The sequence below is a fragment of the Cervus elaphus genome, chromosome 12 (genome assembly GCF_910594005.1).
Source record: "Cervus elaphus chromosome 12, mCerEla1.1, whole genome shotgun sequence".
Taxonomy (NCBI): domain Eukaryota; kingdom Metazoa; phylum Chordata; class Mammalia; order Artiodactyla; family Cervidae; genus Cervus; species Cervus elaphus.
Genome location: NC_057826.1, coordinates 14,283,210 through 14,309,105, shown reverse-complemented (window position 1 = coordinate 14,309,105; position 25,896 = coordinate 14,283,210). Strand labels below are relative to the sequence as shown.

General features: G+C 51.3%; 1 protein-coding gene across 5 annotated transcripts in view; it reads left to right on the top strand.

Moving 5' to 3' along the window:
- Positions 1-360: 360 nt before the first annotated feature.
- Positions 361-25,896, top strand: part of TMEM63C (transmembrane protein 63C) — a 73,592-nt gene continuing 48,056 nt past the window's right edge. For 2 of the 5 annotated variants that reach the window (XM_043920397.1, XM_043920396.1), the window contains exons 1-2: positions 361-625; positions 15,126-15,266. The gene's annotated coding sequence lies outside the window, so the exon portion shown is untranslated. The remainder of the gene's footprint in view (positions 626-15,125; positions 15,267-25,896) is intronic. The other 3 variants (XM_043920399.1, XM_043920401.1, XM_043920400.1) reach the window with 3 other exon arrangements.

Here is a 25,896-nt window from a genome sequence, read left to right as displayed (position 1 = left end):
AGAAGAAAGAACTGGGTACCAACCACTGGGAGGGTGCCCGCAGCTGGGAGGGCCCCTGGGCGGGGCTGAGCACTGCTACCTTTGTGCGGGGCTGGGGGTCTGTCCTAGCTTTGACTTTTTCTCTGGCGGGGCTGGGTGGGTTTCAGGGCCGATGTGCCTGGGAGGAGAGCTTGAAGTGAGGGATGGCAAGAGAGCAGCAAGACCAGAGCTTCTGGTATTGAGGACCCAGACCATCAGAGTGTTCCCGCAAGGGATCATCAACCTTGTAGATTTGCTGTGGTAATTTGCAGACGGTTCCTGGTAGCTACAAGGTCTCTGAGGCGGAGCCTGGGCCTTTGCAGAGGAAAAAAAATCCAGCCTGGGTTCCCCGGCCGTCCAGCAGCACTGGGGCGGGGCCGAGGTTGGCGGCGGCCGGGGAGGAGCCGCGACGCCGCTCCCATGGTGATGCTGCGGGGAATTTGCTGACCGTCCCTTGCCAGGTGGGGCTGGCTTCGAGCAGGCCAGCGCGGAGGAGGACCGGCGGGCAGTCTCCTCCCAGGTAGGGAGCGTGTCGCCTGGCCTCGCATCCCGGCCGCCTGCCTATCTTGTCTGGAGCTGGGGCCGCGGCGCCTAGGGCGCAGACGTGGTGAGCACGCGGGTGGGATGCTCCAGAAGCGATCCGGCTGGAAGAAGGGGCGCGGAATCCCGGTCCTGGACAGGGGTGGGAGGGCGGTGGGGGGGGGGGGAGGGCAGGGCTGCTGGCTCTACGCTCTCCGGGACCTCGGACCCGGAGGGGTGGGGGCGGGGGAGACTGCGCCATACTTCCCGGTGGCTCGGGCTCTCCCGCAGCCTGGACCCGGGGGAAGGGCGGAAGGAGCCGCCCACCAGGAGGGGCCGTGGCTCGGTCGACCGTCTTCATTGGGTCGGTAGAGGGTGGACAGGAGGCCTGCCTGGGGGTCCCCGTCACCTGCCTTGTTGGTTGCCTCTCCGGACCACCCCCACGCCGGGATTCCCCGGGGCTACGCCTCCGGCTCGCCGGGCTGGCCTGGGAGGGTGCGCTCTCCCCCGCAGTCTCCCCGCGGCTCTGAGTGAAGGCAGCGTCAGCGCCGCGCTGCAGCGGGTCCGGGGCGTGGGGTGGGGGGTGGTCCTCATTCCGTGCCGAGTGGGCTGGGCTTCTGGGCCCCCAGGGGCACAATACCGCCACCTTTTCTCCTGTGCTTTCAAAGAAAGGCTCTTGCCTCCATCCTCACCTTGGCCTTGAGAGAGAAACTTTGGATTTGGATGATGGACCTGGGGACACCGAGGCCCAGGGGGCTGCCGGTGGCTTCGCCCCAGAGTCACTTAGCAGGGTCCTGCAGAGCTGGCCTCCCAGGCACTGCCTTGACCTGATGCTCTCTGGAGGTGAAGGGGTCAAGCTCGCTCTCTAGACCTCTGGTCCACGCTGGGGTGGACTCCCTCCCATCCCCTCCCCCAGGGGCCCCCTTCCCCCATTCCTGAGAATGGGGGGACATAGGACTTCTGTGAGAGGCTCTGGAGTGTCTTGGTGTGAACATTGCAGGGGCCGGAATTGTCTGAGGACAGGGAAAAAAAAAAAAACGTTCATCTGAGCAGAGGAGCTACAGGGCCCCTGCTCTCCTTGAGGGCTCAGGGTGGAGAGTCAGCATTGTCTTCCGGGAGAGGAAGGCCCTTCCAGGCCTCAATCTCGTGTACCAGCCCTGATGAGAGCCAAGTGGAAGTTCCAGGCAGCTGTGGGAAGGACGGGGAATAGGGAGATGGACTTTTCTCCTTTCACAGCCTCGTCTTTCAGGAGAAGAGGTGGGAGAATGGAGAGCCAAGTCCGCCTTCTCTGAGCATCACCCGCTGTGGTCCAGCCTGGCTCTCTCCCCAACTGCTGTTCCCAAGAGGAATGGACTCTTGCTCCTGGAGGCGAACTTTTCCTGAATTTACCTTGCCTTCCTTCTCCCTGGTGCAGCTGGCTTTCTCTGGAGGGAAACTGAGGCAGGCAGAGAGCCATCTTTTGTTTTAGAGCTGGAGCCAGGCAGCATCACTGGGCAGGCCAGGGAGCTGAGTCTCAGAGGGTGTTCCGGGGCTCTCACCGGCATCCAGGTCTCCTGACTGCCTGGCCCACCTCCAGGCAGGTGGGATGAGGTCCCTTTTTCTCTGATCCTCCCCCTCTCCACCCCCAGCGCCCTGGTGAGGCGAGGCTGTGAGGGCCTCCTGATGGGAGGGCTTTTGTCAGTGGGAGGGGACAGCTCCAGCATCTTCTTCTCCATTAAGATGTGTTTTCAAGTTTCTTAGTAAAGAAGCAACTTGAAGAGGGAAGCTAAAAGCACCTGGATACCTTCCTGTCTTGCACCCACAGTGGACACACAATTTCTGTGGGTGTCTCTCAGCCCTGGAGAAGGAAATGGCAACCCAGTCCAGTATTCTTGCCTGGAAAATCCCATGGACAGAGGAGCCTGGCGGGCTACAGTCCATGGGTTCGCAAGAGTTGGACACGGCTTAGTAACTAAACCTCCGAGCCCAGAAGGTCTTGGTGCTAGCAGCTGTGGTCACAGCCATGGAGGGGGCCCGGGGCAGGGGGACTTCAGCTATCTGTCTGCCAGCATCTCAGGATGGGCGGTCCTGCCCAGCCCATGAGCACAGTGGTTACCTCGTGCCTGGTGCTTGAGCTGATGCTTTTCAGACACACCTTCTGAGCTGAAAGCTGGCCCCTGGTGATTGCACAGCATGCCTTGGGCTACATGATGACCACCAGTAACCACTGGGGTGACCCTGTGGGAGGGGGTGGGATTCCCAGTAAACCAGATGACAGCTAGCTGCCCATGGAGCGACAGTACAATGCCAGAGAGAGGAGTGCTCACCGTGGGTCTGGTTCTTCTGCATCCCCCCTCAGGGTTCCTTCTAACCCTTCTCCAGGAGAAAGGCCCCAGCCCCTTGATCCAGCTGGTGGTGACCCCTCCAGGCTGGCAGAGGCAGAGGTAGGCTCTGAGACTGCGGGAGAAGAACCACTTACAGGGCACAGTACCTGGTTCTGGACCGAGCCCCTGTTAGCTGGCACTCGTCCTCCAGGTTTCCCTGCCTGACAGCTGGGCATGAAAACACCTTCCCCAGATGGGTGGGAGGACTTGGGAAACATGTCAAGTGCTTCTTGCAGGTGGGGAATTATTCCTGGAGACTCTGGAATTGAAGCCATCTATTTCCTGCCTCAGTGGGGGAAAGGTGGCCATTCCCTCTATGAAGGATGCCCTCCCCACCCCGCCGTGGCCAGTCTAGGACACCCTTCTAGGCTTGGAAGGCAGACCATCTTTCCCCAGCCCAGATCAGGTTGTACTTTGGGCCCCTGAGGACTTCCTTTCCCCCTCCTCCACCGTTGTGACATTTCACAGAATTTCCACACAGTAAAATGCAGGTGACTGGTGGCACAGTGGACCTGCTCACACACCTGGATCCTCCCCCCTGCTTCTGGAATCCCATGGACTCTCTAATCTGGCCTCTTCCTCAGAAGCAGCTGGTGGAAGAACCACAGAGATCACGGGTATCAAGTGCTGGGAGCTCTTTGCACAGTGTCCAGGGTGTGGGAAGGCCGCAGGGCATTCGGGGCCACGGGCAGGCTCGCTCTGGGAAGGCTGGACTCTAAGTGGTTAGGGGGAGCGTTCAGCTATGAGTGAGACTGGCAGCTCTTGGTGCACTGTTTCGCCTGAGCTGGGGCCTGGCGCTCGCCCTTCTTCCCTCTCCGGGAGAGCAGTGGTTTTTTGCAGGCCACTCCCACGTCAGCAGGGGTGGTGTTCCTGGGCCCCTTGTTCTTGCCTAGGAGGTGGCTGGTGCAACTCATGCAAAGCGGTGATGGGGAAGCTGAGATGAGAATGTGGGCAGCTCATGAGGCATGCTGTGTCCTCGTTACAGCGTGTCTGGATTGCTTGGGGCCAACCGAGGGGGCTCTCAGAAGAACATCAGTGACCAGAATTCCGTGTGCTGTACCTCTAGGGCAGGGCTTGCACCCACGCTGCCATGGTCCTTCCCAGCGCGCCTGGGGTTAGTCCTGGAACCTGCAGAAGCGAGGGTGGGGGAAAGGGTGCCTCCTGCCTCCTGGTGATCAGTAATGTTCCCAAAGGGAACTGAAGCCTGGACCCCTGCTTAGAAAACCAGGATCCAAGTGTCCTGGGCTCCTGCCTTCTGCTTTTTTCACCTTCTGTTCTGCTGTTTCACGCAAGCACCCTGAAGGCAGGCTCTGAAGAGCTGGGCTGGGGTAACTGAGGTCCGGCCCTGCCCTGCGCCTGCAGACCCTTGTTCAGGCTGAGCTGCGGCCTCTGGCAGCCTCAGAGCATCAGAGGTAGAGAGGTCAGGACAGCTTCCGGCCAGAAGCCAAGCCTGCCCCACTCATGACTGAGTGGCCTTGCCAAAGAAGATGGCCCCAGAGATAGGAGCCTTCTCCCCCTGACTGGATCTTCTCAGAATCATGTCCAGCCAGAGAGACACTGGCCTCAGGCCACCAGGTCCTGGCAAAAGAGCAAGGCATCCTGAGGTCTGTGGAGATACCAATGAACAAGACGCACCTCTGGCCACTTGGCCAGGGAGACAGATGGCTGTTTGCTGAGTTGTCTGTGTGGCTGTCAGCTGTGCTTGCTGGAGGGCTTGGGAGGGTGGAGGCTGGCACACCAGATGCATCACCTGAGGGCACTTGGAGCTGGCTTCCGCCTGCTTCACTGCCTGTTCGCTTCACCTCTGTGAGTCTTCCCTTCACAGCCTGGTAGAATAAACCCTGGAGCTTCCCTGGTAGCTCAGCTGGTAAAGAATCCACCTGCCATGCAGGAGACCCTGGTTTGATTCCTGGGTCGGGAAGATCCCCTGGAGAAGGGAACAGCTACCCACTCCAGTATTCTTGGGCTTCTCTTGTGGTTCAGCTGGTAAAGAATCCACCTGCAATGCAGGAGACCTGGGTTTGATCCCTGGGTTGGGAAGATCTCCTGGAGAAGGGATAAGCTACCCACTCCAGTATTCTGGCCTGGAGAATTCCATAGACTGTGTAGTCCATGGGGTTGCAAAGACCTGGACACAACTGAGCGACTTTCACTTTCAGAATAACCCCCAGTGCACTGGACCATTCAGTGGGGGGAAGCGGAAAGGTGTCTGGTATGAGATTGGTGATGGGGAGCCCCCTCTTTCCCTTTGCTCACCCTTTTACCTGCTGAGTGGCCATTGGTCCTGGGGTCTCTGGGCCGGCTGGTCAGACTTTGGTGGCAGTGGCTAGCCAATGGTGTTGGTGGCTCTGGGCACTGTTGGAGCTGAGCTGTTCCCTTAAAAAGAGCTTCAGAGAGGAATATCTCAGAGCCAGCGTGTGTGTGTTGGGGGGGTGGAGGTGTCCTTCAGTACCACAAATAGGCTGGTACTGGGTCAGGGACCCATCCTGGGCAGGGACCTAGTGTGCCCTGGCCTGCGAACTAGGCCAGGCTTTGGGGAGGCCTTCTCAGGCCCTGAACTGTGTCCCTGGCCTGAGATCCTGGTCCCATTCAGTGACCTCATGTTCCTTGTCATTACTTTTTTTTTTTTAGTAGAGGGGCTGCGCTTTGTTGCAGAGGTCAGCAGAGGGTGAGATGGTCGGATGGCATCACTGACTCAATGGACATGAGCTTGAGCAAACGCCGGGAGATAGTGAAGGACAGGGAAGCCTGGCGTGCTGCGGTCCATGTAGTCGCAAAGAGTCAGACACGACTGAACGATGAACAGCAGCCACTGCGCTCAGCCTTTGTTGCAGCGAGCAGGGACCAGTCTCTAGTTGTGGTGCACAGGCTTCTCACTTCAGTGGCTTCTCTTGTTGCAGAGCATGGGCTCTAGGTGCTCCAGCTTCAGTACTTGTGGTACATGGGCTTGGTAGTTGCAGCTCGCAGGCCCCAGAGCACAGGCTCAGTCGCTGTGACACACAGGCTTCGTCGCTCCACAACATGTGGAATCTTCCTGGACTGGGGATCGAACCCGTGTCTCCTGCGTTGGCAGGTGGCTTCTTAACCACTGGACCACCAGGGAGGTCCCCTTGTCATTATGTTTTAATCCTCTGTGAGCCAGCGTGAGTAGCCCAGGTGGTAGATAAGAATGCCGAGGCTCAGAGAGGCGGTGATAGCCACAACCACACCCATGCACAGACGTGGATGGTCTGTGGCCCAGGGCTGGTCTGTCTGCCGCGGAGGGCTGGCTCCTCCTCCGTGGAGCATGGCTGACACACCCTCAGGTCTCCTGCTGCTGGCGCTGCTCTTGGTTTTGCTGAAGCTGCTGAAGACAGAAGGACTTGAAGGTCGTGCGTCTTCCCCTTCCCCTCCACTCTGGGCAGGGTGCCCAGAGCTGGGTTCTGCTGAAGGACAGCAGAGAAAATGGAAGGATAAGATTCCCATCCCACCCCTGCCCCACTGGGACACGCTGAAGGCGTGTTCAGGATGCCAGGTCCTGGCTCCACACTTCATGGAGGGGCTCCCTGGAGCCCTGGCCCTGGCACCAGAGCAGCGGGGTTGGAGGGGCCAGCTGGTGGGGTGGCGGCCGTGGGTAAGCAATGTGCAAGCCCCTGACCTGGGCCCCCAGAGCTGCAAAGTGGAGCCTGAGGAGCTCCAGAGCTCCAGGAGCCCAGAGCTCCCCCAGAGGAGCACGTGGGCCTGGGGCCCGCTGCCCTGATCTTTTCCCGGAGACAGAGGAGGGAAAGAGGTTGGGAGGAGCAGTCTCTCTCTGACCGAGGCCTTATTCCAGAGGCTGAACAGCTACCTGCCTGCTCATCGAATGAATCATCTTTGAGCCCGGCTCTGACCTGGTTCCTTCTCACAGGCTCCCCAGAGCCTGCCATTGAAGACTCACCCTGGAGTAAGCCCCAGATACCTCTTCCAGTTTGCCCGCCTGCTTCCTTCATCCTGTTCCAGCTCAGAGGCTCTACTTGCATGGGGATTGGGGAGGAATCAAACCACTTTGAAGTTTTTACAAAATGCACACTCCCTCACCTGCAGGTCAGCTAGGAACCATTACTCTGGCAAATCGAATGTACCCTGGATTGTCTGACCCACGTCCTCCTCCCAGCCCAATCCTTGTCCTCATCCCCATCCTCCGCTGTTCAGAGTCTCTCTGTTCTTCAAACCCCGACTTGAATGCCACCTCCTCCTTGAAGCCTTCCCTGGATCCCAGCCAGAGGAGGTCTCACAGCCCTTAATGCACTTGTCTCATTTGAGTCTGTCTCTTCTGCTAGACGGTGAGCTCATCCTTTCATTTATCAAGTGTTCATTGAGTGCCAGTCACAGACATGCCCTCCAGTAATTCATGGGGAAGGGGTGGGTAGGCAAGTCACCGGGTGGTGATGACAGCTTCAGAAATGCTCCAATAATGGCAGTGCAAACACCAGGGGACGCTGGGGCACAGGCAGCTAAAGGTGACAATGTACATACTTTGTGACCAACGGTTTCACATCTGGTTGATTAATTACCCAGAGAAACTCACGCATGTGCATAAGGAGACGGTTCCAAGGATATCTAGGGCAGCAGTGTTCGAAAGACAAAAAAAGAGGTCTCAACTCACAATGATGGAGTAGACAAAGATGTGATGTTGTGCAGCAGTTACAATATAAATAACTGGGGAATTTTATGTTTTGTAAGTTATGCTTCAAAAAAGTTGATGTATATACACACGTGTATTCATAGTATTATCATGAATCAGTCTCAAAAACATTATGGTGAAGAAAAGGAAATTGCAGATTAGTGCCGTTAGTGAAAATTTAATTTTAATAAAAATCACAAAACAATATCTGTGTTTTGTGGGCACAGACAGGTTGCAATGCTGTAATACCTACTAGGTTCATGCTTGTGCTGGTCTTTGGAGGGGTGGAGGGAAGGCGCTGAGACTGACGGGGAATGAAACGGTTTCTAATTTGTCAGCAACACTCCTTTTAAGAAGAGAGGTTGGAAGCAAAAATAACAGAATGTTAGCGTTTGTATTTTTAAAACTTCTTTGTATTGAAGTGTCGTTGATTTATAGTGTTGTACCAATATCTGCTGTACAGCAAAATGACTCAGTTATACACATATAGACATTATATTTTTATATTCTTTTCCACTATGGTTTATCACGGGGTATTGAATATAGTTCCCTGTGCTTTACGGTAGGACCTTGTTGTTTATCCATTCTATATATAATAGTTTGTGTCTGCTCATCCCACGCTCCCAGGCCTCCTCTCGCCCTCCCCCTGCCTTGGCAACCACAAGCCCGTTCTCTGTGTCTGTGAGTCTGCTTCTGTTTTGTCGATAGGTTCATCTGTGCCATATGTTAGATTTCACAGGCTTCTCTGATTGTTCAGTTGGTCAAGGATCCGCCTGCAATGTGGGATTGAACCCAGGGTTTAATCCCTGGGTTGGGAGGATCCCCTGGAGAAAGGAATGGCTACCCATTCCAGTGTTCTGGCCTGGAGAATTCCATGGACTATATAAGTCCATGGGGTCGCAAAGCGTCAGACACGACTGAGCGACTTTCACTTAGATTCCACATATGCTGCTGCTGCTGCTAAGTCGCTTTAGTCGTGTCCGACTCTGTGCGACCCCATAGACGGCAGCCTACCAGGCTTCCCCGTCCCTGGGATTCTCTAGGCAAGAACACTGGAGTGGGTTGCCATTTCTTTTTCCAATGCATGAAAGTGAAAAGTGAAAGTGAAGTCGCTCAGTCGTGTCCGACTGTTAGCGACCCCATGGACTGCAGCCTACCAGGCTCCTCCATCCATGGGATTTTCCAGGCAAGAGCACTGGAGTGGGGTGATATCAAATGGTACAGTATTTGTTTTCTTACTTCCTTTCCAAAGACCAGCACAAATGGCATTATTTCATTCTTTCTTACTGCTGAGTGGTATTCCCTTGTATATATGTAGCACATCTTCTTTATCCATTCATCTGTCAACGGACATTTAGGCTGTTTCCATGTCTTGGCTATTGCGAACAGTGCTCTTATGAACATAAGGGTGCATGTATCTTTTTGAATTATGGTTTTATCTGGGTATATGCCTAAGTGGAATTGTTGGATCGTATGGTAATTCTATTTTTAGTTTTCTGAGAAGCCTCCACACTGTTTTCCATAGTGGCTACACCAAGTTACATTCGCACTAACAGTGTATACCCTCTCCAGGTTCTTTGTAGAGTTTGTAATAATGGCTATTCTGACTGGTATGAGGTGGTACCTCGTCGTAGTTTTGATTTGCGTTTCTCTAATAGTGATGTTGATCATCTTTTCCTATGTCTACTGGCCATCTGTATGTCTTCTTTGGAGAAATGTATATTAAGGTCTTCTGCTCATTTTTTTGATTGAGTTGGTTTTTGTTGTTGTTGAGTTGTAAGAGCTGTTTGTATATTTTGGAGATTAAACCCTTGTCTGTCATATCATTTGCAAAGATTTTCTCCCATTCTGTAGGTTGTCTTTTCATTTTTTTATGATTTCCCTTGCTGTGTGAAAGCTTGTAAGTTGATTTGGGCCCACATAATATGAACATTTGTTAATTTCATTGGTTTTATACTTTTAACCTTTTGGGGCCTGAAATTTTTCAAAATTAAAATAAATTAGGTAATCTAAGACATCAGAGGAAAGGCACTGGCTTTTCGCAGGGAAATCAGGAAAGGTTGCAAAAGGACGTGACAGCTGGGTATTGAAGAATGGAAGTTGGTGGGTTTAACTGGGTGGGGGAGTTGGGGAAAGGAGATCTAGGGTGTTCAAGGCCAGGGAGTATGTAAAAGTACAAGGCTCTTTGTACTTTTAAAAAATATTTGAATATTTATTTATTTGGCTTTGCCAGCTCTTCATTGCGGTACTTGGGATCTGTATTGCAGCATGTCAACTCTTAGTTGTGGCTTGTGGGATCTAGTTCTCTGACCAGGGTTGGAACCCAGGCCCCTTGACATTGACAACATAGGAACCCAGGCCCCCACCGTTGACAACATAGAGTCTTAGCCACTGGACCACCAGGGAAGTCCCTCTCTGTACATTTAAAATGTTTGTCGAGCTGCCCCTACCCTGCTACCTTCCTCATCCTCATCCTGAGCTCATTCTAGCTCCTCTGTTTCTGGACTATGCACATAGTAATAGGGTCCTGAAAAAAAAATCAGGTGTCATTTTATGATTTTTTAAGCATAGATAATCTAATGTGAGCAGGGGGAAGAATGAGCCAAATATGTAAAATTGAACATTAAAATGGAGAAGTAGCCAGTGATACAGAGAAAATAGAATTCTGTAAGGATACTGTGCTCAACCATATGCAAATTTAGTTGAAAACCAGCTAAAACTGATAGTTTTCTTTTTTTTTGAAATTGTAATTTATTTTTACCTTTTTCTTTTTTTTTTTTTTTGGCAGTACCACCTGGCATGTGGGATCTTAGTTCCCTGACAAGGGATTGAACCCATGCCCACTGCATGGGGACCATGGAATCTTAACCACTGGACCACCAGGGAAGTCCCTAAAACTGATGGTTTTCTGTGTGCTGTGCTTAGTCGTGTCTGACTCTTTGCGACCCCATGGACTGTAGCCCACCAGGCTCTTCTGTCCATGGGGATTCTCCAGGCAAGAGTACTGGAATGGGTTGCCATGCCCTCCTCCAGGAGATCTTCCCAACCCAGGGAATGAACCCAGGTCTCCCACACTGCAGGTGGATTCTATACCATCTAAGCCACCAGGGAAGCCCAGATAGTTTTCTGAGAAAATGCAAATCATCAGTTTGACCCCAGAAGAACTAGAAAAACCTCAACAGACCAATAATCCGTAAAAGAAACTGAATTTTCATAAACTCCACTCCAAAAAACCCAGGTTTAAACAGCTCTTAATTTCTATCAAACCTTCAGGGAAGAGAGAATTCCAATGTTATTTAAACTGCATCAACTGTGCCAGATCATAGAGAAGGAAACACTCCATAGTAGTCCATGAAGCCAGCACAACACCGACAGAAACAGCCCACACAGGAAAAGAGAAAAAATACTACAAAAATATCTCATGTATGAATATTGGTGCAAAATTCATATATTAATAGAAACAAATAGAATCACACAGCATTATGTTTGAAAAATGAATATACCATGAGCAAGTGGGGCTATCTTCCAGAGATATATATTCAATATTAGGAAAACTATTAACATAATTGAACAAAATAATAGTTCAAAAGAGATGAAAAAATAATATAAACAGCTCCATAAATGCTAAAATGCCTAAAAGGCATTTGATAAAATTCAACATATGTCCCTGATTTTAACCCATATTTAATAGGCATAGATGAATATTGCTTAACATTTTATGTGTTTGTGTATGTATGTGTATATGTGTGTACAGAGAAATACATACAAGGAAAAAGTGACCACCATTACCTTCCTTCTTTAACACGTCTCTAGAAGTACAAACCAATACAAAATTTGAAAATATAGGTTATGAAAGGAGACAAATTTATCAGTTTAAACTATAGATGATAAGATCGGCCATCTGGAGAAAAAAAGAACAAGACAGTCCACTGAAAAACTAATAGAATAATAAAGGAGTATACTAAGATGGGACTTCGCAGGTGGCACAGTGGTGATGAATCCGACTGACCATGCAGGAGATGCAAGAGATGAGGGTTCAATCCCTGGGTCAGGACGATCCCCTATCGTAGGAAAGGGCAACCTGCTCCAGTATTCCTGCCTGGAAAATTCCATGGACAGAGAAGCCTGGTGGGCTACAGTCCATGGGAAGCCGGACATGACTGAGCAAAGTCAGACATGAGTGAGCGCCTGAGTGCACATGCTCACACATGCATATTATGACTGCTAATCAGTAGTTAGAACAAAGACGTATAGCTTTCCTGTATATAACTTTAGCCTGTTTTGCAATATAGTGAAAGAAAATATAATATCAGTAAACGTGCTAAAAATCGCTGGAAGTGAGCCTAACCGGAGGGGAGAAGAATAGCGCTTATTACTGATGCTCACGCTTGGTTCTCAACACATAGAACAGGGCCTCACACGTAATGATAGATACTTGTTGAGTGATGGAACTGGCTCATATATCAATGAAACAGAAAATATCTGTTAAGACCCCGACACATTTACTGTGTGGTGATGATAACAGTAATCACCAACATATAGTAATTCCCATGGGCCAGGCACTGTCCTGTGGCCCTTGCTGAAGCCTAAAACATAGGCTATCGTGGAGAATATTCCGTCTGCACTTGAGAAGAATGTGTATTCTGCTTCTCTTAGCTGGAGTGTTCTGTATGTGTCCACTGGGTTTAGTTGGTCTATAGTGTTGAATACATCCAAGTCCTCTGTTTCCTTATTGATCTTCTGTATGATTGTTCTACCCACTACCGAAAGAGGTTTATTGAAATCTCCTCTTATTGCGTTACGATTTCTTTTTTCATTCCGTTCATGTTAGCTTCCTATATTTGGGTGCTCTGCTGTTAAATGCATACATATTTATAATTGTTATTTCTTCCTGGGGAATTGACTTTTATCATTGTGTAATATCCTTCTTTGTCTCTTGTGACAGATTTTTACCTAAAGTCTATTTTATCTGATGTGAGTGTGGCCACCCTGGTCTCTTTTGTTTACCATTTGCATGAAGTATCTTTTCTCTCCCTTCCCTTGCAGCGGTGTATCTTTACAGCAAAGGTTAGTTTCCTGTAGAGAGCATATAGTTTCATCTTTCTACGTCCTTTTGCTCAAATAATTTGTTGAATTCTCACAGTAACCCTATGCAGATGTTGCTATTGTTGTCCCTAATTTTTCCCAAAGTTAGAAACATTTATTTATTTAGAATTACAATGAAATCATATCAGATAATGTGTCAGAAAGCTGACAAGTATCACACATATCCAAAAATCCATAGAAATAATATAACATTTTTCTTAGTGAACTGCCTGAAAAACTTCACATTTCCCTATATTTTCCCCTACATAATTCAGTTAACCTCACTTTTAGATGAGGAAACTGAGGCACGTGGAGTTTTAGATAACTTCTCCTAGATCCAGTAAAGATGGAATTTGAATCAACATTTGACTCTTTGTTATCCATCCTAATATAGTTAAATTGATATTTTGAATCTAGAAGAGGGAGGGGGAGTGGGGGGAGAAAATGAATTATTCAAACATGACTTTGAGATAACCAGCCCCTTGGGGAAAGAAAGAAAGCTGGGCCTACCACACTCTTAACACCAAAATAAAATCTGGAAAGAAAATTTAAAAGAAGGAAAGAGTAAAAGAATGATTAAAAAGAAAAAAACCCCTAACAATACCAGTGGAAAACATCAGCATATATTTTTAGGATCTTCTAGTAGAAAATATTTTGGGCTACAGAAATATCTGAAATTTCTGTAAGCAGTGATGCCATAAATAGAGTAAAAAAAAAAAGACATGACAATTTGTAATGCACGTAACAAAAAGTTAATTGTCTTAATTTAGAAAAATCTCTTAAAAATCAGTGAGCTAAATTAGAAAGAACAGAGTTCACAGAAAAAATAAATGCAAAGGCCACCAATCAACCTGAAAGCAATGCCTGCCTTTTCTGATATTTAAAGAATCACACATTGAAACAAGATGTCATTTTCAACTCACATATTTGCAAAGTTTAAAAATTTGATGGCTGGGCAGTGCAGACTGGTTCATCTTCTTTGGAGGACAATCTGGCAATGTCAGAATTTTAGATCCACCTAACCTTCAACTCCTTACCGCTAGGGATTTATCCTACAGCTAACCTCACATGTACGCACAAACATGTATCGTCAAAGATGTTCACTGCAGCTTTGTCTGTGCAGCAAAAAACATAAAAACAACCTAAACATCTGCCAAAAAGGATAGATGCATGAAAAGCATAGTGCGTCCTTCAGTGGGAGTTACGAGCAGCTGCAGGCATGAAAGATCTGTCTCTTGGTATGCAGAGATGTGTGATGTGTAATAACTAAGAAACGAAGAAAGTACTGGGGATGTGGTCTCAGTTGGGTTTAAAATAAAGATGTAGGCATAGATACATATTTGTCAGTATTTATGGGAAAATTCTTGAAGAAAAATAGGAAACTTGACAATGTTTATTTGGGGGAGTGGAACAGAGGTCTGGGATAGCAGGGAGACTTTTCATTCTGTATTACTTGGAAGGCTTTGATTTCTTTCCCTTACATAAGTATGTTATTTTCAGAATTAAAAAAGTGAATTTAAGGAAAAAACCAATGATTCAAGGAGAATACTATTTAAAATGCTCCCCTGAACTTCCTTTTAAAATTCATTTCTCAGTGGGTTCACCTTTTTTTTTTTACACCCGGAAGGGCCCAAGAAATCATCTCTTTCACAAGGCCCATCAAAATGCCTTGTGGGCATTTTGCCCACAAGGAAAAGAGACCCAGAGAGGTTTCAGCAAGTTGCCCAGGGCCCCTGGCTGGTTGGCTGCAGAGACTGGGCTCCTATGATGCTGCTTTTAGGAAAGGGACCAACGACCCCCTCATGCATATGATCAAAGCTTCATCCTTGGACTTGTCAACCCTTTCCCATCACACATAGCCCAGTGAGTCCTAGTTCTTTGGCATCCATGTGGGGAACCTGCTAAAATGCACATTTCCAGGCCCCTTCCTGGAGATTCTGATTCAACAGGCTAGGATAGGGCCCTTAAGCCTGCAGTTTAGCAGGAACCCACCCCAGATGATTCTGATCTTACTGAGTCACCTGGTAGTTATGGGCCCCTCTGGTCTCCCCAGCTCAGGCCTGCAGGCAGTGTGGCTGTGTGCCTACACTGAAGCCCACACCCCACTGAGGAAAAGTGTGATGCTCCACCTCACCAGAAGGAAGTAGCAGCCACAGATGCCAGGACTCCCAGTATCATGTCGTCGTTCATGGTCCCCCCAGCTTCCTCCTGGCTTCTGTTGATCTTGGATGAAGGATGGCTCCCTGGCTTACCTACCCCAGGGCTGGGCATCTGTATGTGGAGTAGAGTGGCAGATCGGGGCTTATGGCTGCATACATGGGGTGCCCCTCACCCCGTCAGAGTTCCCATGAGGCAGATCTGGTGGGGCGCTGATAAGCGTGGTGGACCTGGGAGGGCCTGGCCTGCTTGGGCTGGGGGAGGAGCCTCAGGGAGGCTCGGGGAGGACGGAGATCCATGCCCATGTGCATTGAGAGCACTTCTTTGTCCCGGTGCCACAGAGCCTTGGAGGAGCCCCCTTTGTGGTCGGGAGTTAAGCAGAGACGCAGCCGGGACGCTTGGAAGCACCTGGGGACCGATTAAGAGGAAGGTGAGCCGGTGCAGCTCATCTTGGGAGCCCCTGACCTCACCTGCTGCTGCAGGTAAGCGCTTTTGCTCTCATCCCACCCAGCAGGGCTCAGTCCCTACTGCCAGCTCCCTCCTCAAGCTTGTGGCCCGTGGCTCTCTGCTAATTGCTTGAGCGAAGGCCCTCTCTAGCCCTCCTACACCCACAACCTAACAGGAGAGGCCAGGAGGACAGTGTCCCAGGTGACCCCAGCTCCTGAGACCCGGGAAGGGGGCCAGAGGCTGTGTCGCTCTGGCTAGGATGTCCCCAGGTTGAGCTGCCAGCTGGGTCCCAAGTGGCTCTTGCCCAGCTCACCCCAGTGTGGGGACAGGCAAGACCCAGCCAGACAGCTCTTCTAAGCGCTCACTGCCTCTTGATAATTTTTCCTTGGGAGAAGATTAAGACAGATGGTATCTTCACAGACTGTTGGAGCTGTAAGGACTCTTGATATACTCCAACCTCAATTTCTTTTAACTTCTCAAGCCTTGCTTATATCAATAGTGTCATTTAAAATGTAGCCGATCATCTCAGAGGCATCAAGTGTAATCACATCAAAACAGCACAGGAAGCCCTGGGTCTCGGGCAGCCCTTCCTGGGTGCAGCTGCCTTCCCCCTGTCTGGCCGGAGTCACCCCGTGCCCCACATCCTTCCCTCTCCTTCCATCTACCTGGTGACTCCCAGAAACTCATCCTCTTTTGTGAAAAGGGGCACTGGTGGTGATCACACATCCAAAGCTAGAAGGCCAGGTCAGCATCAAAGTGAGGCTTTCTCCTCCACTTAAGTAAATAAAAGTGTTAGTCCCTGAGTCATGTCCAACTCTTTGCAACCCCATGGACCACCAGGCTCCTCTGTCCTTGGAATTCTCCAGGCAAGAATACTGGAACGGGTTGCCATTTCCTTCACCAGAGGATCTTCCCGACCCAGGGATCAAATCCAGTTTGCCTGCATGGCAGGCAGATTCTTTACTGTCTGCGCCACCATTTAAGTAAATAAGGTAATGAATAAAACCAGGAAAGGATTGAATAGACAAGTGAGGTTATAACTGTGATATTATTTCTCTGTGGGAGAGTCTCTAAAATCTCTTTTCCATGGAAGAAGTTATCCTGTCTGGGCTGTTGTCCAAGAACATTGTGATTGTTGCTGTTATCAATAACAGTGATCTTCGCTACAGTTCTTTTCCATGCAGATCAAAGTGCTTGATGTTCACATCTCGCTTATGATTTCCTGGTCTGGCCTTGTGAGAGCTCTCCAAGGCAAGGAGTCTTAACTGCAGGCAGTTTCACTTCCCTCCCTCCGGCCCTGCCCACTGCCCAACCCAGATCACTGCAAGAGGCAGCAACAAATCCTAGTAAAGAAGGCAGGCTTGGGAGCTAGGCGGGTTCAGTGCCCAACTCCTCCACCTACAAGGCTTATAAGATCACTTTACATCAGTCTTCTCATCTGTAAAATGGGAATAACAACGTACCCTAGGGTTACTAAGAAGATTAAAGTTAGTATTTGTAAAGCTTGAAACGACCTCAAGTTCTCAGTAAGTGCTCAACACGTTAGCTGGAGTCATTACAAAGGCCGGTTCTCCCCCAGCCATATTTTGCTGCTGCCTGATCCACCTCCTAATCCACCGTGTAGGCGTCTCACTCACCTGCTCTAGAATCATCCATGGTTCCCCATGGTCTATTTAGTGACTATGCTCTGCTCTTTAGAGCCTCAAAGGCAGAAGCCATCTCTTTTCCTTGCACATAGGGACTCAGTGATGTTTACTGAGAGGGAGGGTTTCTCCCCTCAAGGTGGGTTAACTGTGTTCCTAGGCTGGGAATCCACAGCTGGGGGCTTGAGCCAAGCTTTTCCACCTCCCCAGTGATGGCCCAGCTGTGAGCAGCCCTGGCTGTTGGGCGTTGGATCTGCACACAGGGGTAGGTTTGGCGTCCCTGGTGTGCTGGGCCGCCAAGGCAGGGAGCCCTGTCCTCGACTCCAGCTCTTGCGGTGCACACAGAAGCAAGGTGAGGACGCCTGGCCACAGGCCAGAGGGGGCAGCGCCTGCAGTTATAACTCTCACTCTCTGATGAGCTCAGGTCGGGTGGCAGATGTGACATCATTGTCCTCCTTCATCGTTGGGAAGTGGCCAGAACCTCAGCTCCCGATAGCTCAGGTGGGAAGCCCGAGGCCAGCAGAGACCTCTGTGATCTGATGACGCCTTGGACAGAGAATTCAGCAAGCCCCCCTCGCTGCATCTCAGCTGCTTCTCTCGCAGAAGAGAGCCTGTGTGCCATAAAGGAGCAAGCACTGGCTTGGAGGAAGACAGACCTGTGTTCAAACCGAGACTCCCTCAGCTGGTGGGAAGAACTAGGCCTTATCAGTTAGCCTCTCTGAGCCTCTATTTTCCCATCTGTAGAATGGGAAGATAGTACCCATTCCATAGGGTTAATGGGAGACCCAAATGGAACAAAACGCACAGAGCTCCTCTACAGTGCATGCTGGGGTGGGCGCTCGTTAGTAACTGCAAAATAATTTGCAGTTATTCCGATGAGCCCATCAGAGTTTTTCCAGGCTGCTGGGTAGGGCTGCCTCAGGCCTGCGAGCCTCTTGCTTCCCTCGACTGAAATTTGCCTTGCCTGGCCCCTACTCCAAGATGAAGGGAAGTGTTTTTGGCAGAGGAAGGGAGAAGGAACAGTCCAAATCTTCCCAGACTCCTGGCAAGGGTGAGAGGCACAGCAGGGAAGAAGCAGAATTCTGTCTGATTTTCTCAGAGATTTTTCCACTTGAGCGCTGCCAAGCTCAGGAAGCCAGGAGCAAAGCGACAGGGAGGAGACGACACAGACCACGATGGTTCATGCAGGGTGGAATTTTTCTCTTGATTTAGTCCACACACGAATTTGTTGGGATTCCAGGCACTATGGTAGGCACTGGAATATTGAGCAGCAAGTAAAACATAGACCTTTTCCTCATGGGGCCTTCATTCCAATGAGGGTGGAACAGACGATAAATAGTATAAACCATGGATGAAGGATGTTAGAAGGCAATGAGTGTGACGGAAACACAGAGAAGGAAAAGGGGAAGTGCCAGAGATGCTGAGTTGATAAATATGATCATCAGGACAGTTGAGTTCAATTCAGTTTCTCAGTCGTGTCTGACTCTTTGCAACCCCATGGACTGCAGCACGCCAGGCCTCCCTGTCCATCACCAACTCCCAGAGTTTACTCAAACTCAGGTCCATTGAGTCGGTGATGCCATCCAACCATCTCATCCTCTGTTGCCCCCTTCTCCTGCCTTCAATCTTTCCCAGCATCAGGGTCTTTTCCAATGAGTCGGTTCTTCGCATCAGATGGCAAGAGTATTGGAGTTTCAGCTTCAGCATCAGTCCTTCCAATGAATATCCAGGACTGATTTCCTTTAGGATGAACTAGTTGGATCATCAGGACAGACCTCACCAAAACAGTGACATTTGAGACACCAGTTGTCTTCTCCCCTGGGGAACACCCTGAGAAGTCAGTGGACTCAGAATCAGGGCCAGGTGCCTTTCAGGAGCTACTAGCATTGGAGCACAATCTAGACTCCCTTCCAGTCTCAGCCCAAATAATGCCATGTTCTTCCTCTGGAACCTTTAGTAGCTCCCTGCTGCCCACAGTATTATGTGCAAATCATTCAGCCTAAAATTCAGGACCTCATGGTCCCCCACCTGCCTGTTATCATACCAGATTCTTCTCACCCCATCTCTGCAGTCAAGCTAATCTAACCTGCCATTTCTGGAACCACTCTATGCTTCCCTTCTCTACTCATTTGCCCCCTTGGCCCAAACAGAAGACTTCCCCCACTGTCTTCTGCCAGCTGAGAAATCCCACCTGTCCCTGTCTGAAGCCTTCCCTAACCCCCTGAGGCCCTGGTCTCTCTCAGCCCTATCACCTTGGCTTGTATCTTTCTCATTGCATGGCCCTTACTCTGCCTCGAATGTGGGCCTTGGTTGAACTGTCTGATCTCTCCCCTGCCAGGCAGTCTGTGGTTCTTTCACCTCCAGCAGGCGGAGGGCTCCGTGAACACTGGCTGGGTGGAGTGTGCCCAAACTCAAAGGCCCCCAGCAACACTGAGACAAGCCCAGGGGAGCCTTTGCCAGCTCAGAGAAAGAAGGCGGAAATGGGAGGCCAGCAGGAAAGGAGAAAAGGAACTAAAAGCGTGGGTGGGATTTGCTGGAGAAGTAGTGAAAGAGGAGAGAGAGAAATCCCCACCGTATGTTTTCCAGACAGACAGACTGTCACAAAGACACAAGGTTGGGTCTCTTCCCCAGAAGAAAATCTCTCTTGTCCCTTGAGCATCCCAGGCCAGTGCTCTTCCTCGTGTCTGATTAGAACACCTCTTGCTGCAGCTGAACCTTATATCCTCTGGTTCCATCCTGTGCATTCAGGTCACTAATTCAGTACTCATTCAGCCTGGCTCAGAGTGGCTTTCCTTAGCCTCCCCGCCAAGAGGTAAGAGTAAGGTTGTGGCGAGGCTGGTCAGGACCCCTATAGCCACACAGAGGCTGCCTGGAGGCCAAGGACTGAGGGGCCACCCTGAGTCATGGAGGTTGTGCTGGCCAGTCACCCCTCAGCCTCTCTTTGGGGCTAAGCTTCATCACAAGCAGATCTGTCAACAGAACGCCCCAGTCCTGTCGCCCTGTGGTTCTTGGGCCCCTGTGTCCCCGCTCTGGCCCCAGGCCCCGGGAAACCATGTAAGCCAGACCCACACCCTCTGCCATCTGGCTCCCAGCTTCGCTGGAGCTGCCGTGCTCAGAGCACCTTCCCTCTGCCTCTCTCCAGCTCCCCGCTGTCCTTCCCCGATGCCGCCCGAGGGAGTGGTTTCCAGCTGGGGGGAAGCCTCTGCGCCTGCCTCCCTCTCCGCGTGGGTGCACACGCAGTCCCCTCCTGGAATGCCCCGCCCTGGCCTCCACACCACAACTCGTCTTCAGGTCAGGATCCATCCCCACATAGGCTCAAGGTTGGGAACATGGCTACCAGAAGTGGACTGGGCTCAAATCTCCCTTCAGCAACAATAGTTCCCTCCTGTTGTGAGTCTTGAAAGAGTGTGTGTTTGCAAAGTCTCAGCACAGTGCCAGGCAGTGAGCCTTCAATTAATGTGACTATGGTCGTTCCTCCCTTAAGAGCTAACTTTGGCTGACACCTCCCCCAGGCAGCCTTCCCGGGTTGCTGCAGGCCCAGCCAAGGCTCCTCCTCAGTGCTCCCAGCATCCCTTCAGCGGGCCTCTGGAGTTGACTCAGGCAGAGCTGTCCTGGTTTCTCTGGCCGATCTGTGTATCCACAGGAATCTTGTGCCTAGACTGTCAGTGTCTTGGGTGCAGGGACCAGAGCCCATTATTCTACTGAATAAATGATTTTGCGAGTGACAGGTGGGTGATTGTGAAAGACAGACCGTGAGAAGAGAATTGAGCCTGCCAGCCCTGACTTTTCCGGGGCCTGTCCTAAAGGATGTGGATGCTTGCCGCAAGGCCTGGGGGAGATGGAGGAGGAAACCCATCTCCTATTGTATGGGCTAATGCAGTGAGTCAAAGCAAGATCCCAGTCCAGCAGTGCCGGCTTCACCCAAGATCTTATTCGAGATGCAGGCCCTCAGGCTCCACCCCACACCTGCTGCATCAGACCCTCTGCTGTGGGGCTCAGCCATCTGCCGTGTAATAAGCCCTCCGGTGACACTGGTTTGCCAAAGTTTGAGAACTGCTGCCCTCATGTTTCAGAGTAACTTAGATTCTTGGGAGGGGTTTCTCTCTCTCTCAGGGGTCTCTGCTCTTTTGAAGGATTCCAAGAAGGCTGTCAGGATTCCCTAATAGCTCAGTTGGTAAAGAATCCGCCTGCAATGCAGGAGACCCCAGTTCGATTCCTGAGTCAGGAAGATCCCCTGGAGAAGGGATAGGCTACCCACTCCAGTATTCTTGGGCTTCCCTCGTGGCTCAGCTGGTAAAGAATCTGCCTGCGATTCAGGAGACCTGGGTTCGATCTCTGGGTTGGGAAAATCCCCTGGAGAAGGGAAAGGCTACCCACTCCAGTATTGTGGCCCGGAGAACTCCTTGGAATGTAAAGTCCATGGGGTCACGAAGAGTCAGACACGACTGAGCGACTTTCACTTTCACTTTCAAGAAGGCTGTCAGGCTGGGCCCCCAGGATATGGCTCCTGCAAGACCCACATGCCTAACCTCGAGACCATTCCACCAACAGAACAGGTGCAATGATGGGCACTCTACCAGCAGACCACCCCCTTTCCCAGGCGACCCTAGACCAGAGGAGGGGCTGTGCCAACCCAGCCTTGATGCTGGTCCCTCTCCTCCACCCCTGGCCCGCATTTCTCTAGAGGCCAACCTCTGCAGCCGAAAGAGCCCCAGGGCAGGCTTCTGGAAGGTTAGGGCCAAGAGAGACTTTAGAGATCATTGACTCTCAAACACACCAAAGCACACGCATACACGCACACAGAAATGTACACACAAAACTGCACAATAAATGAACACACAGACATGCATGTACCCCAAAACTCACACAACACCTAAAATTCAAATTACAGTCATAAATACTTTCCCAAGCACACCCAAATAACCCCTCAAACACACACAGACACACACAGACTCCAAATCGATTGACACACAAACCTCAGCATACACAGACACAGATGCATAGGCCCATTGTCTTGTTTCCTGGGGCAGCTGTAACAAATCAACATGAACTGGGTGACAGACATTGGCTCTCTCATAGCTCTGGAGGCTGCAAGTCCAAAATCAAGCTGTTGGCAGGACCATGCTCCCTCTGCAGCTCCAGGGAAGAATCTTCTTTGCTTCTTCCAGTTTCCGGTGGTTGTGATGACCCTGGGTGTTCCTTTGCTGATCTCTGCTCTGTCTTCACGTGGTTTTCGTCTCTGTGTGTCTCTCCATGTGGCCTTATTGTAAGAACACAGTCACTGAATTCCGGGCCCACCCTGATGCAGTGTGGCTTCATTTTAACTAACATCTCTGCTTGGTGATAAGTCGATTCAGTCGTGTCCGACTCTTTGCAACGCTGTGGACTGTAGCCCACCAGGCTCCTCTGTCCTTGGGGTTCTCCAGGCAAGAATACTGGAGTGGGTTGCCACGCCCTCCTCCAAGGGATCATCCCGACTCAGAGACCCACACCTCTCACAGGCGAGTTCTTTACCACTAGCGCCACCTGGGAAGCCCCAGTATCTCTGCAGATTTCCTATTTTTCAATAACGTTGTAATTTTTTTAGGCTATAGTTTTTTACCTGAAGAATAATTGCTAACATTATATTAGTTTCAGTTATACAACATGATCTGATATTTGTATATATTGCAAAATGACCACCACAATAAGTCCAGTTACCTGTCATCACCATACACATTATACAAATAAAGGCTATATGCTGTGGGAGGTAGCCATGCACTTTGGAGAGATAACCTTCAACCCAGTAGGTCCACACATCCCAAGGTACAGAGACTGACCCCGCCCCACACACACCCCTTGCAGATGAGAACTCTGAGTCCCTTGACGTCAGGGCTGCCTGTTCCCCCTCCCCGGGCCCAGCATGGAGTTGCTGCCCCTAGGGTAGTACCTGTCACGTGGCGCTTGTCATCTTTGTTTGGCTTTTTTTTTGGGGGGGGGGGGGTGTTGCTTTGGTTAGTTATGAACTTAGTACAAAATCCAAAAAGTAGAAGGGAGGATATCATGGAAAGTCATCTTTCCTCTTTCTGCCTCAACCTCCATTGCATCATTCCCTTCCCAGGAGGCAGCCCGGTCGTTTCTTGAGTTTCCTTTCCTAGAAAAGTCCAGACGCGAGCAGGGAGGCCGGCAGTGGCGGGGGCATCTCTCTTCACAGGGCACCGGTTCCTCTTTGCTGTGATTGCTCTCGCCTGACCGGGTGCCCACCGAGGGCAGAACCCTCTGCTATCCTCCCCAAATCCTAGCTCAGTGCAGGGCACAGAGCAAGGCGTTCAGTGAAGGCTGGCTCTGTCTGCATGGCAGCAAATCACCAACAGCTGGCTGGCCTGCGTGGGTCAGGGCTCAGCCTCCTGGTTGCAAGATTCTTGGGTCTCTCCGCCTCCCACCAGCCTGCGGCACCGTCCACCACCGGAGCCCGTCTGACGGCAGGCGGAGCTGGGCTGGGACGGCGCCCCGTAGCATCCCACCTATTCGCTCCTGCTGTCGGGCGCCTTCCTCCCTGGGCGGACGCAGATGGGCTGGGGCCTCCCTACGCTGTGGCTCCGTCCCAGCTGCCCCCCTCTCAGTCCACTGCAGAGGAGTCCATCAGACAAGAGGCTGAGGCGGGAGCCGCACTGCTGGCCTCTTAGCCTGGGGGACCGGGGTCCTGCCGCGGCTGAGCGCAGTCCGGACTTGTTACCACGGAGACGGAAACTACGGCAATAACTCAGGTTGAATCGAAGCCTGCAGCTTCACCAGGTTGCGGAGGGCGTGGATGTTTCCCCTAACACTCAGATACGAGATGACGTGACACGACTCCCCCCCCCCCCCCAAATCCTGGTGGCCCAGACAGTAAAGCATCTGCTTACAATGTGGGAGACCCGGGTTCAATCCCTGGGTTGGGAAGATCCCCTGGAGAAGGAAATGGCAACCCACTCCAGTACTCTTGCCTGGAAAATCTCATAAACGGAGGAACCTGGCAGGCTACCGTCCATGGGGTGGCAAAGAGTCGGACACGACTGACTTCACTTTCTTTCTTTTTCTGACATAAATGGATACCTCGGTTCAAGATTCCGTCGTGCCCCCAATCCTCTGAATGAGGAGAGCCTGGTGGGGTGGGGGAGGGGTGGACAGAGTGGAGCCGTAGGCCTTCCCGGGAGACTGCGAGCTGCGGAAATGCTAGCCAGCGGCAGCCCTCGCGCATCTGAGGAAGGAGGGGCTTGGGTTAGAGGGTCTGAAAGAGCATTTCCAGCCAAGATGCTGAGTCTGAGATCACAGGGCCAGATGAGACCCGCCCTAGTCCCGCTGCCTATCATCCCTTTCTTCAACAAATATTTGTAAAGCACTGTGCTCTACCCAGCAGAGCAGAGCAAATAATGAGCAAATACAGCCCCTGGGCTCTGTCATCAAGGAGCTTTCCATCCACCAAGGGAGGCAGCCATTTGCTGTGTCATTCCATGAATAAACATCAGAGGGACTAGGTACCCGGGGGCTTCCCAGGCGCCACAGTGGTAAAGAACCCGCCTGCAATGCAGGAGACACAGGAGATGTGCGTTCCATCCCTGGGTTGGGAAGACCCCCTGGAGGAATAAATGGCAACCCACTTCCGTATTCTTGCCTGGAAAATTCCATGGACAGAGGAGCCTGGCAGGTTGTAGTCCATGGAGTCCCAAAGAGTTGGACCTGACTGAGCAACTGAGCATGCAGGCATGCACCAGTTACTCCCAAGGTAATAATACGTCACTGTACTGAGCCATGGGTATGTGCTAGGCACTGTTCTGAGTGTTTCGTGTAGATTGGTTCATGTAATCCTCACATTCACCTGGTCAGGTAGATGCTATTAACTTCCTTACTTTGCAGATAAGGAAACTGAGGCCCGGGGAGGTTAAGACATTTGCCTAAAGACATGGAGCTAGTAAATGGCAGAGGTAGGGTTTGGATCCCAGGATCTCACTAGGAACCCACACCTAAGTGCCACTCTGTCTCCCAGGATGCCCCAAAGCATGAGATGTGGGGGCTTAACCTGGACTGGAGCTGTTCCCTAAGGAGGCAAAAATAGAGCTGAGATTAACTAGTGGGAGAATGAGTTAACTCAGGGGTGACATTCCAGATAGGAGGGCTAGCATATGCAAAGGCAGGAGGGAAGGTGGCAGACAGTGGACCATCCTTCTGTGGGGAGGTTCACGAGGTCTTTCCGCAAAGGAGAGGGGTGGAGGGAGCAGAGAAAGCTGAGGCCTTTGAGGGACAGGGGCTGCCCATTCACTGGAGCTGAGGCTCCTTCTAGGGAGATGGGGCAGACGAGACTGGAGGAGTCCCGGGGCCAAAGGGGCCTCTGCCTGGAGCAGGCCAGGAGCCACGAGCTCAGATGTCAGAAGGAGCTATGGAAAATCTCAGGCCTTGGCTTCAGACCCCTGCCTCCATTTGCCTTACCACTCTGTGCTGTGTGACCCTGGGTAGGCTCCTAACCCTCTCTGGGCCTCTGCATCCTCTTGGGTCAGATGGGGACAGTCATTACCCTGCTGCCACTGGGCTGTTGGGGGTCAGGTGGGATGATGACTGTAAGCACACTTCGTCACCTGGAAGAACGTATGCCCCGATCAGTTTCCGCCGAGACAGTCCAGCGGCCAGACCCAGCCCAGGAGGCTCCTGTCTCTCCTTTATTCCCTTCCCCATGGGGATCTAGGTTTAGACTGCCCCTAACTGTGTTGCTGGGGCCTTAGTGGTCCTGATCTTCCACTGATTGATTGGTGTGGGGTCTTTGGGAAGGGAGGCTGGCCCCCACTTGCCCAAGTGAGAGCTGCCCTGGGGAGCCACGGAGCCCCCCTCCCTGGTTACTGCATCTGGGTCTTCACCATGCGGCCAGCACCGCAGCTGCCGGAGGAGCTCTTGACCTGGGGAGGGAGGTGCACCTGGCCCAGCCAGGCCCTGTGGATGGAGCAGGGAGGAAGTGGGCTCAGATTCAAGCCCCCACTCTTCTTTCTGAGCGGGCAGCCAGCATAGGAACCTC